The sequence below is a fragment of the Drosophila ananassae genome, chromosome 2L, assembly GCF_017639315.1.
Source record: "Drosophila ananassae strain 14024-0371.13 chromosome 2L, ASM1763931v2, whole genome shotgun sequence".
In the NCBI taxonomy this organism is placed as follows: domain Eukaryota; kingdom Metazoa; phylum Arthropoda; class Insecta; order Diptera; family Drosophilidae; genus Drosophila; species Drosophila ananassae.
This window is the reverse complement of record NC_057927.1, coordinates 22794094-22808297: the sequence shown is the minus strand read 5'-3', so window position 1 is coordinate 22808297 and position 14204 is coordinate 22794094.

Genomic DNA, 14204 nt, shown 5'->3' with positions numbered 1-14204 from the left:
AAGTCGGCTGAAACTACGGCCTTCCAATGGATACTCCCTCTACCAAGTATCTTCTCGCAATGTTCTTTGCCTGCCCGGGACTCTCTGCCCATAAAAGATACAATCCACACGACGTTTACATGTTCCACTGACGGAGAGCGAGATACCCTGGCCATTGGCTTTGATTGGCTACTGAAAGTATCTACCAAAGTGGGAAGGAGACAACAGTAGTTGAGGGCCACTAACAAGGGGTTGGTATTGTTGGCCAGAGCGAGAAAGGCCAGGGGTGACAGAGAGGGGGAGCACGACGGGCAGATGACGACGGGCAGCGTATAAATCCAATTCATTTAATAATTGCCAACTAGATGGAGCTCATTATCACGAGTACTTTGCACGGCTTTGCCAGATACTGGCGGGGGGCAGCCGTCGATGGATGAAGGGGAAGCTGAGGCTTCAAAGATGGGGTCTACGGGGGAAGGACTTAATGAAAGAGAGGATATATGGTTAGATTTTAATTTTAATTAGATTTTAATATATGCAGAAACATGTATTTTATATTTTTTTTGGCTAACTTATAATTAAACATTTTTAGAAATTAAATAATATATAATTTTAGTTTGAAAACCTCCATTATGTATAGAAATAATTGCGTCAAAACTGATTGCTGTGCCTAAAAGTTCTGTGTTAATACCACCAGTATCTCACAGATACTGTATCTGTGTGAGCGTTTGGCTCGTTAGCGTTTTTATTAGACGGGCAAATGGAAGCCCAGAGCACTGGCGACGATGCTGGGACGTCTGAGGAGTCTGATGTGCGATGATGGCGACGGCTTTTCAGTGTCAATTAAAACAGCTTCGCGTCTGTGCGGATTTCATGCGGATGATGATGGAGGGTAGGGCAGGAGCAAGGGGGATGCATCTAGAGACTGGAGACTGGAGGGATGGCAGACGGATGTCTGTTTAGCGAAAGCATAATTGCCACAAGGGTTGGCCATTCAGCCATTTCAGCCATCATTCCACGCCATCTCCTTCGCACCCAGGGAGGCGACTGCGCCGGTCCGTGTTGACACAGCTAATTGGCTTTATTTGTTTTAATAATTGAGCATTTTCGGCATCAGCCACGGGCACTGATTTAATTAAAAATTTTCACTCTCCCGGTCTCCCGATTGAAAGGGTTTTCCTTCATTCGGTCGTGACATTTTTGTTTGTCTGGCCAAAAAGGAAGCGGAAATTGAATTTTAATAAGTCGGATTTAGTGAACAATTTTTTGTTATTTTTTAATGACTGCTGTTTGAGATCTAAGTCTGGTGGGGAATGAGCTCAAATACTTCCGTCGGGCTAAGCTCCAGACTTAATTAAATGCAAATAAATATTTTGCAACTATTTGGAATGCTTAGTCGTAGATCAGTCTCTGGGGAAAGGATCAGGAATGATCAGAACATCGGCAGTGCCAGATCACGGCAAATCCCTAAACTTAAACCATCGGCAAGCCTTTGGAAATCCACTGGATCTGGATGTGGATCTTCGGATCGGTTCTGCGAGGATCGACGCATTTAATCCAATTATCGATGCCTTGGGAAATTTCTGACTCGTCTAAATTGTGGGCGGGTGGTGTGGCTTATCCCAGGTAATTCACCCGTTCCCAGAAAGTGTGAAAGAGAGCGCCAAGGAGGGTTAGAGAGAGACAGAGAAAGGGTACTCCTGAGCTGGCTGTTGATTAATTAAAATTTTGATCAAGTCGCAAACGAGGGCCATTATTTAATGACTTTTTTATGAGATAAGCCAGGTGTGGTATGTGCACTCCAAAAAATAAAAGATCAAATAGTTCAAGTCTGAATTATAAGAGAAACTTTTTAAGGCACTTCTCTTATTTATTTCTTATTTAAAATTACGAATAAGTTATCATATATGGCAGTATTTCCCTCTGTGTATCCAAGTGGGTGTGGCAATACATGAAATTATGGGGCCTATACCGATCGAGGCGCGACAACTGCCGCAAATTATCGCAAATTTGTGCGGTTCGTGGGATGCAAGCGAAATATTTTATGGCCTCATTATGCAAATTCGAATGGCTCTCGAAGCGGACGGAGATCGTGGGGGGAGGAGGGAGTGGACAGCGGAAGATGGATCGGCCAGAGCTCAGGTAGCTCTCGCACCGGTTCTCAATTAGATACGCTTGCCGCCGGAAAACCGCATTGAAATTACGCCAGGACCTGCCCGAGTTCGATAATTGCGGTAATGTCAATAATCTGTTTTTGACCAACCATCGTTTTCCACCCACTGCTCTCGACCCTCGACCTTTAACCCTCTCTTCCACTCGGTTGCCGCTGTCTTCAGCCCCTTTCCGCCCCTTAATCCCCGCGAACCGCCTCATGAGCCTGAGTCAGCCTCTAATTGTTGACCGGGCCGAAAGGATTCAGATTCAGATTCGGGTAAGAAATCGTATCCTTTGTGTTCCTGTCGCGCGCACTAAGCAGCATCGATAATTGGATTAAATCGCGCTCCTCGAAGGAAATCTGGCCGAAAAGATTCCGCGCTAGTCCAATGCTGATCTTTGGATTTTCAAACGTGGCTTTGAGGCGCACAAATGCCGAGTTAAGTTCGAGGATTTGTTGGCCTAAACACGCGCTGATCATGTGTGGGCTATTGTCGGTTTGGTTCCCCGGAAAACAGGGCAGCAGGATTCCATCTACTGATCCCCCCCAGGATCTGTTGCATTGCCAATCCCGGCTGCAAGACTAACTTTTCCCTGATCCCTGAACTTCGGCGAAAATCCAAAATATTTAGTAGCGCTTAATGGGGCAATCTCACCAAAACATATTGTGCAGAAAATATATTTACATTTTCTATAGAGATTCTATATTAGAGGGCTTGGACTCTAGTGATTCAACTAGCCTGTGATCTATTTTTGGCAGCATCATAAATTCACATTGATTTTGATTGAGGCAATCGTTTTTTCGTAATTAAAATGATAAACAGAATTTCCACATTAGGCCCGGCACTTGAGACTTGCCATTAGACAAATGGCCAACACATGTGAACGAGGGAGGAATATCAATCTGGATGTGGGCTCCTCAGCTCCCGATCCCCCGATCCCCTGCTCCCATTTCATCCTTAGACAAATCGCTGCTCATTAATATATTCACTCATCATCGACGGCAAATGCACAAGTCATAATTGCAATTGCACTCTGACGGCGCTGATAGATACAAATGGCCAGCGAACCGAGCTCCCCCTCAGTGTCCCAGGGATATCAGCCCCTAGCCTTGTTTTCCCCACGCCCCCATGTGCCGGGATTTTTGGGCAACGCCTACGTGGAGTGGAAAATGTTGCGTGAAAATTACAAGCAGCTGCCGCAAGGAGAAAGGGACATACGAGCGTGTCAAGGGTAGACGGGGAGAAAGTATTCGTATTCGTGTCTGTGGCACAAAAGACATTTGTCAACACCCCCCACTTAAGGCCGCAACACCCCCGCCCTGGAGATGTCTCACCAATTCAATATTTTGACGCATGAAGTTCAATCTCTAAAAAAAAAGAGAAATGTTCTTTTTGTGTTTGGGCATGTAAATCATAACTCATGCACTTGGAGAAATACTTTCAAGTCACATAATGTTACATAATCTTAATAGTAAAATTGAAAAAAAATATTTTCTTCAGTGCCCATTGTATCTGCATCTGCATTTGAATTCACATCTGCTGGTCGCAAGTGTTGATAACTGCACTTAGCCCGGCGGATTCAACTCGTTCGCGGCTAATTGGGTGCGAACGTGCGGCAATTAGTTGCACTTGGAATGGCTCACGAATGCAGCAGCATCCAGCAAACAAGCACCCAGCAACAAGCTGCAAGAGCTTCAAATCGGAGGCACGACATCGTGAGGCCGGCATCATAATCCCATCGAGGCGCCATGCTGATCGAAGATCCAACAAACATCGATCCGTCGATCCCGTGATCACTGAGCCACGCTGATCTCGGAGCGATTATCGACACAAAAAACCGTGTAACTGATCGCTTTCCCCAACCCTCCCTTTAAACGGCTCCCAAACGAAAGCCAAAAGAAAGTGTCAGACAGTTTGTCAGTCTCTGATTTGGTTAGTCAATTGTCTCGCTATCTTCTGGCCCATTGTATCGGGCTAACGGTGGCCGTTAAGCTCTGTGGCGCCACAGATGAAGTCCTCGTGGCAGTTTTGATTTAGCTTTCCCATGATTTATTTACGCACATGTATCTGTATCTCGTGGTTGTGCGTGCCTCCCCCAAAAGCCAAAAAAGCTCAGATACAGATATTTGTGGTGTGTGCGCCCAATTAATTCGACTTCAGCTTCGTGTCTTCGACATTTACAAAATGTTTTGCTTAATTTGTTTTGTGTTCGCTGTTGGGGAGGGCCGGTGTCTGTGGAAGGAGTTTCTGGTGGGGAAGCAGATTTGTGGGTGTTGCTTGACAGTTTCCAGGGCTTGTCGCTCATTAGTCGAGCTTAATTCGGGCCAACACACATTTTAGATGATTGGGGGGAGACTTTCTCAGAAAGCAGGGGGTTGTTTTTGGCAGGGTGTTGTGTTAATTGATATAAGATATAGGTAGAGATGGGATCTAATTAGGACAGAAAGTAGGTATACCTTGCAATAACTATAATACTGCATTTATACTACTGATCTAATAATTGGTATTATATATTATAGGATTTAAAATGAAGTATATAGGGGGGAAATTATATAATTTATAGACCTACCTTGCCATAACTATAATGTAGTATCTATCATAGGATAGAACATACTTTATAAAATAAATCGTTTTATCATCTTTAATGGTTTCTACCTTTTAATGACTTTAGGGTAGTATTAATGCTACTAATGTTATAATTGGTATTAGATATTATTGGTATTAAATAATATATTATACTTTATAAAAGAAATCCTTCCATCTTGTATGATGGTTTCTACCTCCCATAAACTACAAGATAGATTCCGTTTCCAACAATTTCATTGTCAGCAGCCCAGGGCTGATCTTTGACTCGAATATTTGTTGTTTTCCTACCGACTTTGTGCCGGCACGTCAATGTCACTAGGCCGTATTATTCTTTCATTAGGCCAGGAGTTGTTGCAACTGGTCGACACTCGAATTCGGAGTGGGATTTGCATATGACCTGCCTCCTGTGCCCGGGCGGCTGTGCTCATTTCTCCTGACAGCAGAGCCGCGAGCTGTGAAAAGTAACTCACTCTGGACAAATGCAAATTATAGATCAGGTGCAGCAGCAGCATCTGAAGCAGGAGCAACTGTAATTGCTGCCATAATTGCAGCAAGTGGATTCGTTTTCCATATCATATACCCTCCAGTTATGAGCGGGTTAAACTGTTGCATTTCTGCACTGCCACTGGTTGGGGTTCAAGCAACATGCAACATGCATCTCTGATCTCCGATTTGGATTCAGATTCAGATTCAACTCATCTGGTCCAAATTGGAGCTGCAATTGCAGTTGCAGTTGCAATCTGCATGTGTAATAGAGTCAAGCCAACTAATTTTGCGGCAATTTGTGCTTGGGAAATCCATGAGGAATGGATAAACGGTGGCAGGCACGCCGCCCCATGCAGCTCCTTCCTCCACCTCACTCTGTCTCCTCTGGTCTTCTTAACCCCCTTAAGCCGGGCGCAGTACATGCAGAAATTAACGAATGATGGACAGACATCCGAGACGAGTCAGATGCATGCAAACTGGGGGGCGATCTCTCTTTCGCTTGGCATCGCTCGCTCTCTTTCTTGTCATGTTATTAGCAGCAATTTAAGCAAATAATCAGTGCAACTTGCCAGTTGAGCAGTTGGGGCATAGATTTGGGGGGCAGCCGGCTGGCAGAGAGGGGCGGGGTCAACGCGTGACTTGCAGGCAGACACATCACAAATTGCAGACAAGTGTGGTTCTTGATGCTGCTAGCCGAAATAAGCAGCCAAACTATTGGCCACATGCAAATACCAGCGCCAGCATTAAATAGTAACACTAAAAAAAATAGTATGTTCTCCAAAATAAAGGATAAGTCTTTGGGTTCAATAGAAGGTATCATTTTTTCCCTTGAAGTATAATTTTCACTACAGTTACCAACTATATCCTTTAATCTTTTAGGCTTCACTTCTGTTTATAGGCATATTTGATTTTTTTAATATTAAATCCTTTTTCAATTACTTGCTTATGGTAGTTTAAATATATGATTTAATTTTTATCAAGAAAGGTTAAACAGTTTTATTATTGTTGGGATCTTATTCTAGATATCTTATAGATTTTGATAAAGAAAACCTATTAATTGAAAACCTGTTTAACCCTTAGTTGTTACTAAGAAAGCCACTACCATTAACATAAAAAATACTTAGGCCAAAAACTTTCTTCAAGTGTTTCAAAATACGAAATTAGAGTTAAAATCCAGGGGTAAGGGGGACACTAGAAATTCTAATGGTTTTGCAGCTTTTTGGGTACTGTGCTGGGTAATTTGCATTCCGTTGCGGATTGCAACTGTTGTTTTGCGCCTTGTGCCTCTCACGATCTGCCAAATCTGCAAAAAACTTAAAGCAAAAAAATCTACAAAAAAACTGCAGATCTGCAGCTCGGTAATTTGGAACAGTTTTCAGTTAGTTTGTTGTTGGCAGCATAGCTGCTGGTGAGTTTTCACAGTTGATTTACCCAGATTGAGGTGGCTGTTGCTCCGACTAGAGGTAGTAGTGGATGCTAGATCGGTAGTTTTATTTACAAAAAATTAGCACAGCTTTTGCTTGTTTACTGGCCCAATCGAAGCCCGGCTCAGAGACTTAAAGTACGACCCCGAGTCCAATTTTGGAATCTCGAAACCCCCAACTCCGACACTGAGGTGAGCGAGCGTTTTGGCTAATTTTCCAAATTGCTTTTATTAGGTTTCGTTTATTTGCATTTTGCGCTTTAATTTTACGGTTGATTTTCCCTCTCTAGAGTCTAGGGTCTAGAGTCTTAACTCTTAACCCTCTGCTGCCGTTGTTACGATTGTTGTTGTGCAGCCCCTTTGTAATTGTACTCGTTTATTTTTTAGTGGCCTGGCTTGCTTTTTTGTAGCAACCATTTGGTTGCAGTGCGAAAATTAGCAGCCGTCCCTTTCAACCCGGCTAAATGTTGCAATTGTCGAGTCGTAAAAAATTTAAATTTCTGTTTAAACTGAACACAAAGCCAAAAGCTGGCAAAAAATTGCAATAAAGTGTTTCGAGTCTTATGCAATACTCCTATTTTTTGGGATGTTGTTCGGTTGGATAACCGCTGAAAGGTTTTTGCTTTGATTTGCTCTGGCATTGGGCAACTTTGGAAGAGGCGTGTTTTATCTAAAATGGGATCGCTCGAAAGCACAAATTATTTCAACTCTGTAATTGTTCAACTGGTATTGGAAACCTAACGATGGTTGGTGATTATGATGGGTCATCTACGAAGTATCTATGAGTAATGCACCCTTAGTAATGCTAGTCTTACCTTGGTTTTGATTGAAATTAGAGCTCAGCTTCAGTTCAATATCATATTTTTCTATTAATATTCTCCCTAAACATTTTTAAGATATTTTTTTTCCTATGAATTCCCTTTTCTAGACTACTGAAGGCAATTTCTTTTATATCATCACCATAATCATCAGAAGGCATTAAGTTCTTTTTTTATCATTCATATGCAATCGGCTATCTCAGTGGCTCAATCAGTTAAATGCTTTGCTGCCTTCGGGTTCCCCTTTCCCATTTTTTCAGAGATAACCCAACGCATGGAAATCAACACATAATAACTTAATGTGTATGAGGAGTGATCTGGAATCGGTAGGGGCACTGAAAAAATAAGTTTTAGAGTTAGACCATCTCCTCTCTAACCGAAATATTATAAAAGTACAATTTTTATTTGTGTAAGCCCCAATCCCATCAAGTTTAGACTAGAACTCCAAGCTGAAGCGCGTGCTGGGAGACTTAATTGCTGATTACAAATTAGCGATAAGAGATGAGGATAAATACGAGGTGGATGTGGCGAATGGAGCAGCCCTTGCTAGTTAATTAAGACATTAACTACTGCCTCCAGAGTGATTCCTCCGATCGGGTTGAGTGGAAAGGCAGCCTGGCCGACAATGGCGGACCTGGCCCAAATCACTAACATCCGCCCACCTCGGCCAAATTGGTGTTGCTGGCCGCTTATCAGCGCCCACGTGTCGCCGGGCTGTCGCTTATTGTCGGCCACTTTCCGGCCATTATTTCAAGCTCGGCACTTGAACTTTGGGCTTGTGCCGCAATTACAGAAACTCGACAATTGTTTCTGGCTTCCTCCTCCGGATCACCGAACCACCATCCCCCCGCTATCTGTCATAATCATAATTGTCATGGCAGAGTTATCGATTACCTTTTCGGCTTATCCGCTCGTCCATCGATCGACGGACGGAAGTTCGGCTGTCACTTTCGATCCGTAATTATGATCGTCGCCATATTCGTCGCGCTCATAAAGTAATTGTCCCTCCACGACAACGTGGCAAGGTGTTCAAAATTGTAAACACAATTATGAATTCAGTGAGTGGCATATGAAATATTTTAATTATTTCCAATTTCATACCAGAGACAATAGCTGGGTGGGTTCTGATAGAATTTTGTGGAGTCGTGACTGCCATCAGGTAGTCTGGAGATTCTATATGTGGGGGAGAGGTAAATGACTTAAATGACAATTTATTTATAGAAAAAAAATACAAACAAATAAATTAATAAAAAACTTTAAAACCTTGAATCACCTTGATTTGATAATCTTTAATACCAGATATCTTAATTCCATTCAAGTGGCCTACACTTTAAGGCCAATATGGCAACATATGGCCAAATCCCCAGCAGTAGCTGTCCCCTTTGTTCGAGTATTTTTGATTTTGTTGATTGGAACGGCCATAAAAATCAAACATCTAAACTCATTGGTAATTCGATATTTTCATTCGGATTACCAGCCAAAAACCAAAACGATTTACCGATTTGTTCATCGACCAAAAACTCCAATCAAACAGTCGAGGGACTATAAAATTTGCAATAAAATAAATTGCCGCTATAACAGCATCGTCATCGATGCCAAAAAAAAAAGAAGACACCTACAATGTTGGAAGACAAAAGTAAGGAATTCCCAGGTTTGAACTACAAAGAGAGGTGTAAGACAATTTTCATTTTAGCGCCGCACATAAAACATTTTTTATGGCTTTAAAATCGGCGCGGAGTAAAAGTTACACTTTCCCAATAGAAAGCCATGGTTGAACTCCTTCTCTGGGGAGTGCTTAGGGCCCAAGTGCTAATGCTGCCTTGGCTGGCGGGTCATAAACCAAAAATACACACTTTGTACCACTCGGACTGGGGCGAGGCCACCCCTTCGGACAAATGATGCGCCAGTTACAGTTACAGTTACACAGATCCACCCGAAATGGGGTCACAATTTATGGCCAAAAGTGCAATATGTCTTTGGGGGTTGGGCGGCGGTGGGTCGGCCACTCAATGAAGCTGTCAAGACATCGTATTTTAAAAACAAATGCGACGAAAGTAAATAAAAACTGGACCGTCTTGAATTTCGCACACGCAAAAGGTCAAAACGAGGAAGGGAAGTGTTTTCTTTAGGGGGGGGGCGAGTTCTTTTTTGGACTGAGGGGGCTGGACGGGCGGAGTGGCAGACAACTGACATCTGTACATGACTTTGGTGGTGTTCGAAAGTCCGGCTGTGTGGGCAAGACATCTTGGGATCGGTGCCCGGGCCTTTTGTTGCCCTGTGTCTTTTACATTACCTCAATTCGACAGCCATGGCGGCCCCTTGGGCAACTTTAATTGGATCGCAGCTCTCGGAGACTTGAGGAGACCACCATTCCCGTCTCCATCTCCATCTCCGTCTCGGACTCCCATCAAGAGCAGGCATCTCCGCTGGCATTAACCCGGTGCTTGGTGCAATTGCAAATTTACGAGCCGGGCGTCAATTAAGTATCGAATTACAAGTTGTTTAATGTCAATCTGTCTCGCCCGGTGCCTGTTACAGTGAGCTGTCCAACTATCTGTCCCTGACATGGACGTACTCTTGGTAATTTTAGCCCCTTCTTAACCCATTAAGAGTGGGGAACCATTACATGCTTTAAGCTAACTATGAGGGAATTATTGAAGCTCTTTTGAAAGAGAAATATGAAAGGGTTAGGGATACCTGATAGGGATCTCCCATTGTAGATGTCAGAATTCGCATAATTATCGAACAAATTAGCTTGTCAGACGGCCAACTGATCAACATGGCGGCAGCGTCACCTTGTCTGCTCCACTCCGTCCCAACCCCCACCCACTGGTAACCCATTAATATGCCACACCAGGTCCGAAGCGTGGGCTGCTGACAGTCGGCTAGGCGAGTTTTGACAGCCCGTTGGCTACCATATAATATCGTTTGGGTGAAAAACTTATTAGCCGCATACATTAACATTCAATTTGAGGCGGCCATTGCTGGGGCCCCTTTGTGACATTTCGTTCGGGGATCCAGGGGCATAAATCAAAACACATCGAAGTCGGAGGAGACCTCTCAAGTCGCTTATGAATTGACAATTGTTGAGGTGAGGTAGGTGTATGCATTATAGCAGCCTGGTTCCCCTCCATCTGGCTGTTGTCACGTTTGGGCTGTTAACGTGTTTCGGTGACCAATCGATGGTCAACGAGGAGGGGGCAGTTGGCGGTGGGGGCTGCTACTTGAATGATTCCATTCGATTGACACTCGCACTTGTACAATTTTAATTAAACGCCACTGGTATTGATACTTTATCTCTACCCATTCCAATCTTTTCATTGAAAATTATATACAGAGAGAAAATATTGGGGTTTCTGTTCCTAAAGGGAATATTGTAAATTTTAATATATAAATAATTTTCTTTCCGTGTTGACTTCATTATTCCCCACCCACTAACATTTGTCTGCGAGTCGAACACATTTTTTTCCCGCAGCCGCATTGACTTTCGATTCTAGGAAACTTTTTAAGCCACAATTTATGCTCGTTTAAGGCGATAAATATAACAGAGCCCCAGTGATTGAAGCTGATTGCATTCCAGCGGATCGTTGACTGACCGCACCCCCTCCTCCCAGCCCCCGGCCACCCCCTCATCTGGCCGGGCCATGAGTCACTGGCCATGGGCAGCTGCTGCAGTGGCCGTAATTGAATGCGTGTCAATTGAATGGCGTCGCTCCGAAGCTCACACTCGCCCATATTCGAACTCGTATCGGGATCGGAATCGGAATCGAAATCAGCGGCCATAAATATACGCTAAAAAGCAGGCAGTGGCAATTAATAACGCCGCCGCTTCGCAAAATGGCCGCTACTTCCATTGGCACTTGCAACTTGCAACTTTGCGAGCAGATTGCCAAAAAAGAAACATCTCAAATGGAAATTTGTTGATGCTTTTGTAATTTTTGAAAAATTATTTTATTAACCAGCCGAGTGGTGGCAATTGATTTATGCATCCTTTGAATTTTCAGTAACAATTCTCGATTTGCATTTATTCGCACTTTGTGCATTATTGCAGTGAGCCCGAGAGAGGGAGGTAAGTGGGAAAATTTGATTGATGAACTACAATTAAAAGCGCATTTTCCTCAAGTCTCCAAGGCATTGGCAATGGGGGGATACTTGTTTTCATTAAATAGATTTTTAATGGAGTGCTAAAGGAATGTGAGCAAGATTAATAAAGGCGGGTCTGTGGCAGCAATTCTTTGTGTTTAGTCAGAAACTGGCATTATTCATCGTAGAAAGCATAAAGCCGCAACGAACTGTTTTATTGCCGGAGTGTACGTAAAATCGAGAGCACACCTTGAGCCAATTTCTACAACTTTCCACCACAACTTACTCACCGACCGACCAACCGACTCACCTGTCCCATCTCGCGACATAACGAATTTCAATTAAATCCCCCAAGAAGTGGACTTCGCGGTAATCCCTTCGCTGGCAATCATAAAGCATAAGAAATATACAAAGACGGAAAAATAAAAATATAAACAACTGATTACCATCTTGGCCTGGCCAGCGAAATGCGAGCCATTAAAAATTTCGCACTACAAAGCCGGAGCCGGAGACAAAGCGGCCGCATCCTCGGTAACCTCGGAAGCCACATGGCTTCCAGGGCCAGCAAGGTGTGAGACGCGTTGAGTTTCAATTCCATTCGGGCAGCTAATTAGCCGACAAATGCGAGGGGGCCCAGGGAGACGGCGACGGGGTATTGCGACGAGGAAGTTATTCAGCGGAAATGCTATGACAAAGTGGCTGCCGTGGATCTCTTATGCGGAGCTAACCTTTTCGGGGGCTGCACTCCGACCGGCGATGCTTATCCCGGAGATGAAATATTTGTGCAGACGACGCGTTGGTAAACGCTTGTCAACTTTGCTTTGATTGCACTGCTAACGGGGAGAAAATTAATTTTTATTGCAGCCCACAGGGCGTATCAGTGATGTGGTGTCAGTGCTGGATGGCACTGCTTCCCCGTCACTTCTTCCGTCGACCTTTTTTTCGCCGGTCGGACATCTCTTAGATTTCACTTGTCAGATTCCCCAGCAACGCAGCTGAAGTATGGCTTCCGTTAGTGCGAGGGGCTACTGTGGAGTGTCGCTACCGTGGCAGGCAAGCATTCAGCGGCAGGCAAAATAAAAATCTAGAGAAACATACAGCTGCCACCGCATTCAAATGCAATTGGCCCGGCCCGGGCCGGCCCCGACCAGGCCCCGACCAGGCCCCGCCGCCAGCTTAATTAGCCAAAACGTTGCATGTGTGTTTTGCACTTTGCTTGCCGGCGAAATCTTTACCAAATTGCCACAAACTGTCCAACTTCTGGTTGCAAATCGTGATGATGACGATGACTGGGTTGACATGCGAGGCCAGGAGTTCAAGCCAAGGTGTCAATGAGCTGTATTTTTGTGTAATTAAAGCAAACTGTTTACTTGGGTCAAGGCGTTCGAAGAACTTTATTGCAGATAATTACTCATCTTTTCGCATAGGAATGTTTCAAGGTTTCCCACGTACTTTATAGCAGTTCTAATCACAGAAACCGAGCCCCATAAGGCTCATGATTCATAAGCTGTTATTTATTACTGACCATAACGATAAACAAACTTCAATTGTTTTCCATTTAATCAAGAAACCTTTTTTGTAAGGAAAACCCCAAACAAATGCTCCAAATCATTTACTGGAAAAGGGAGCCGGAAAATGTTCTCAGCCAATAAAATGCAATTGAGTAATTGCCTTTCACATTTCATCAAAACGCATCGAATACCTCAAACATTTTATGGCACTTTCAACGCTGGCAGATCCCCCGAATATTCTCCCATATAAATCACAATGGAAGCCTCAGGTCGCAGCAATAAAAATTGTAATTAATTGCGGCTTTCATATTGAGCTCATACGATGTAAATGAAAAACACACACAAAACAAATAAATAGCTACACATATTTTTCGGGAGGGCAGGCGACCACAAATTGGAGCGATCGTGCCTAAAAATAAACTCAAATTAATCATGCACTGAACAGAGTAGAGTTTTCCCACAGATTTTTGAGGTAGTTTTATTGGTTTGGATTTTGGAAGTTTAAGGAAGACTTCAGATGACCTCTTGGCCAATAAGCTAAATGAAAACCATCTAATTCTGGCAGCAACCGCAGCAGCAGTGATTACAAAATAACCCAACTAAAAAGCTAACTAGCCGCCAATTATGCCAAAGTGCTGTGTCGGCTTATCTGTCCGGCGATTTTCGTGGAATAAACGGAGGATGCTGCCTTTGAAGCTGGCCGGCTCACGAAAAAATTATGAAAAAACAATTAAAATTATGTGCTGACCTTAATGAGCTGATTAAATCCCAAACGCAGCGATGACTTTGTCTGACTTTGACTCGAGAGTCTCGGCGGGGATGGAGGTTGTTGTTTTGGGCACTTGACAAGTGACTCACTTACAAGCTCCGGCCATTATGCGGTATGCCATGTAACATGTAACAGTGTACAGTGTACACCCCCAAAGTGGACCACACACAGGGCTCGGATACTTGACGTGCGTCAGGCCATTTGTCGCAAATGTCAACGACATGTCGCCGGAGGAGGAGGCGAAGGCGGACCACCGACGGAGAAGCCACTTGGACTGGCCTATAAACACGTCTATTGATGCTATCTGACGGTACAGACCTCGTCGAACTAACCGAATAAGATCTCGGACTTACTCATATTTCAGGAATTCCAGACCAAAAATGTCCGAGCTGG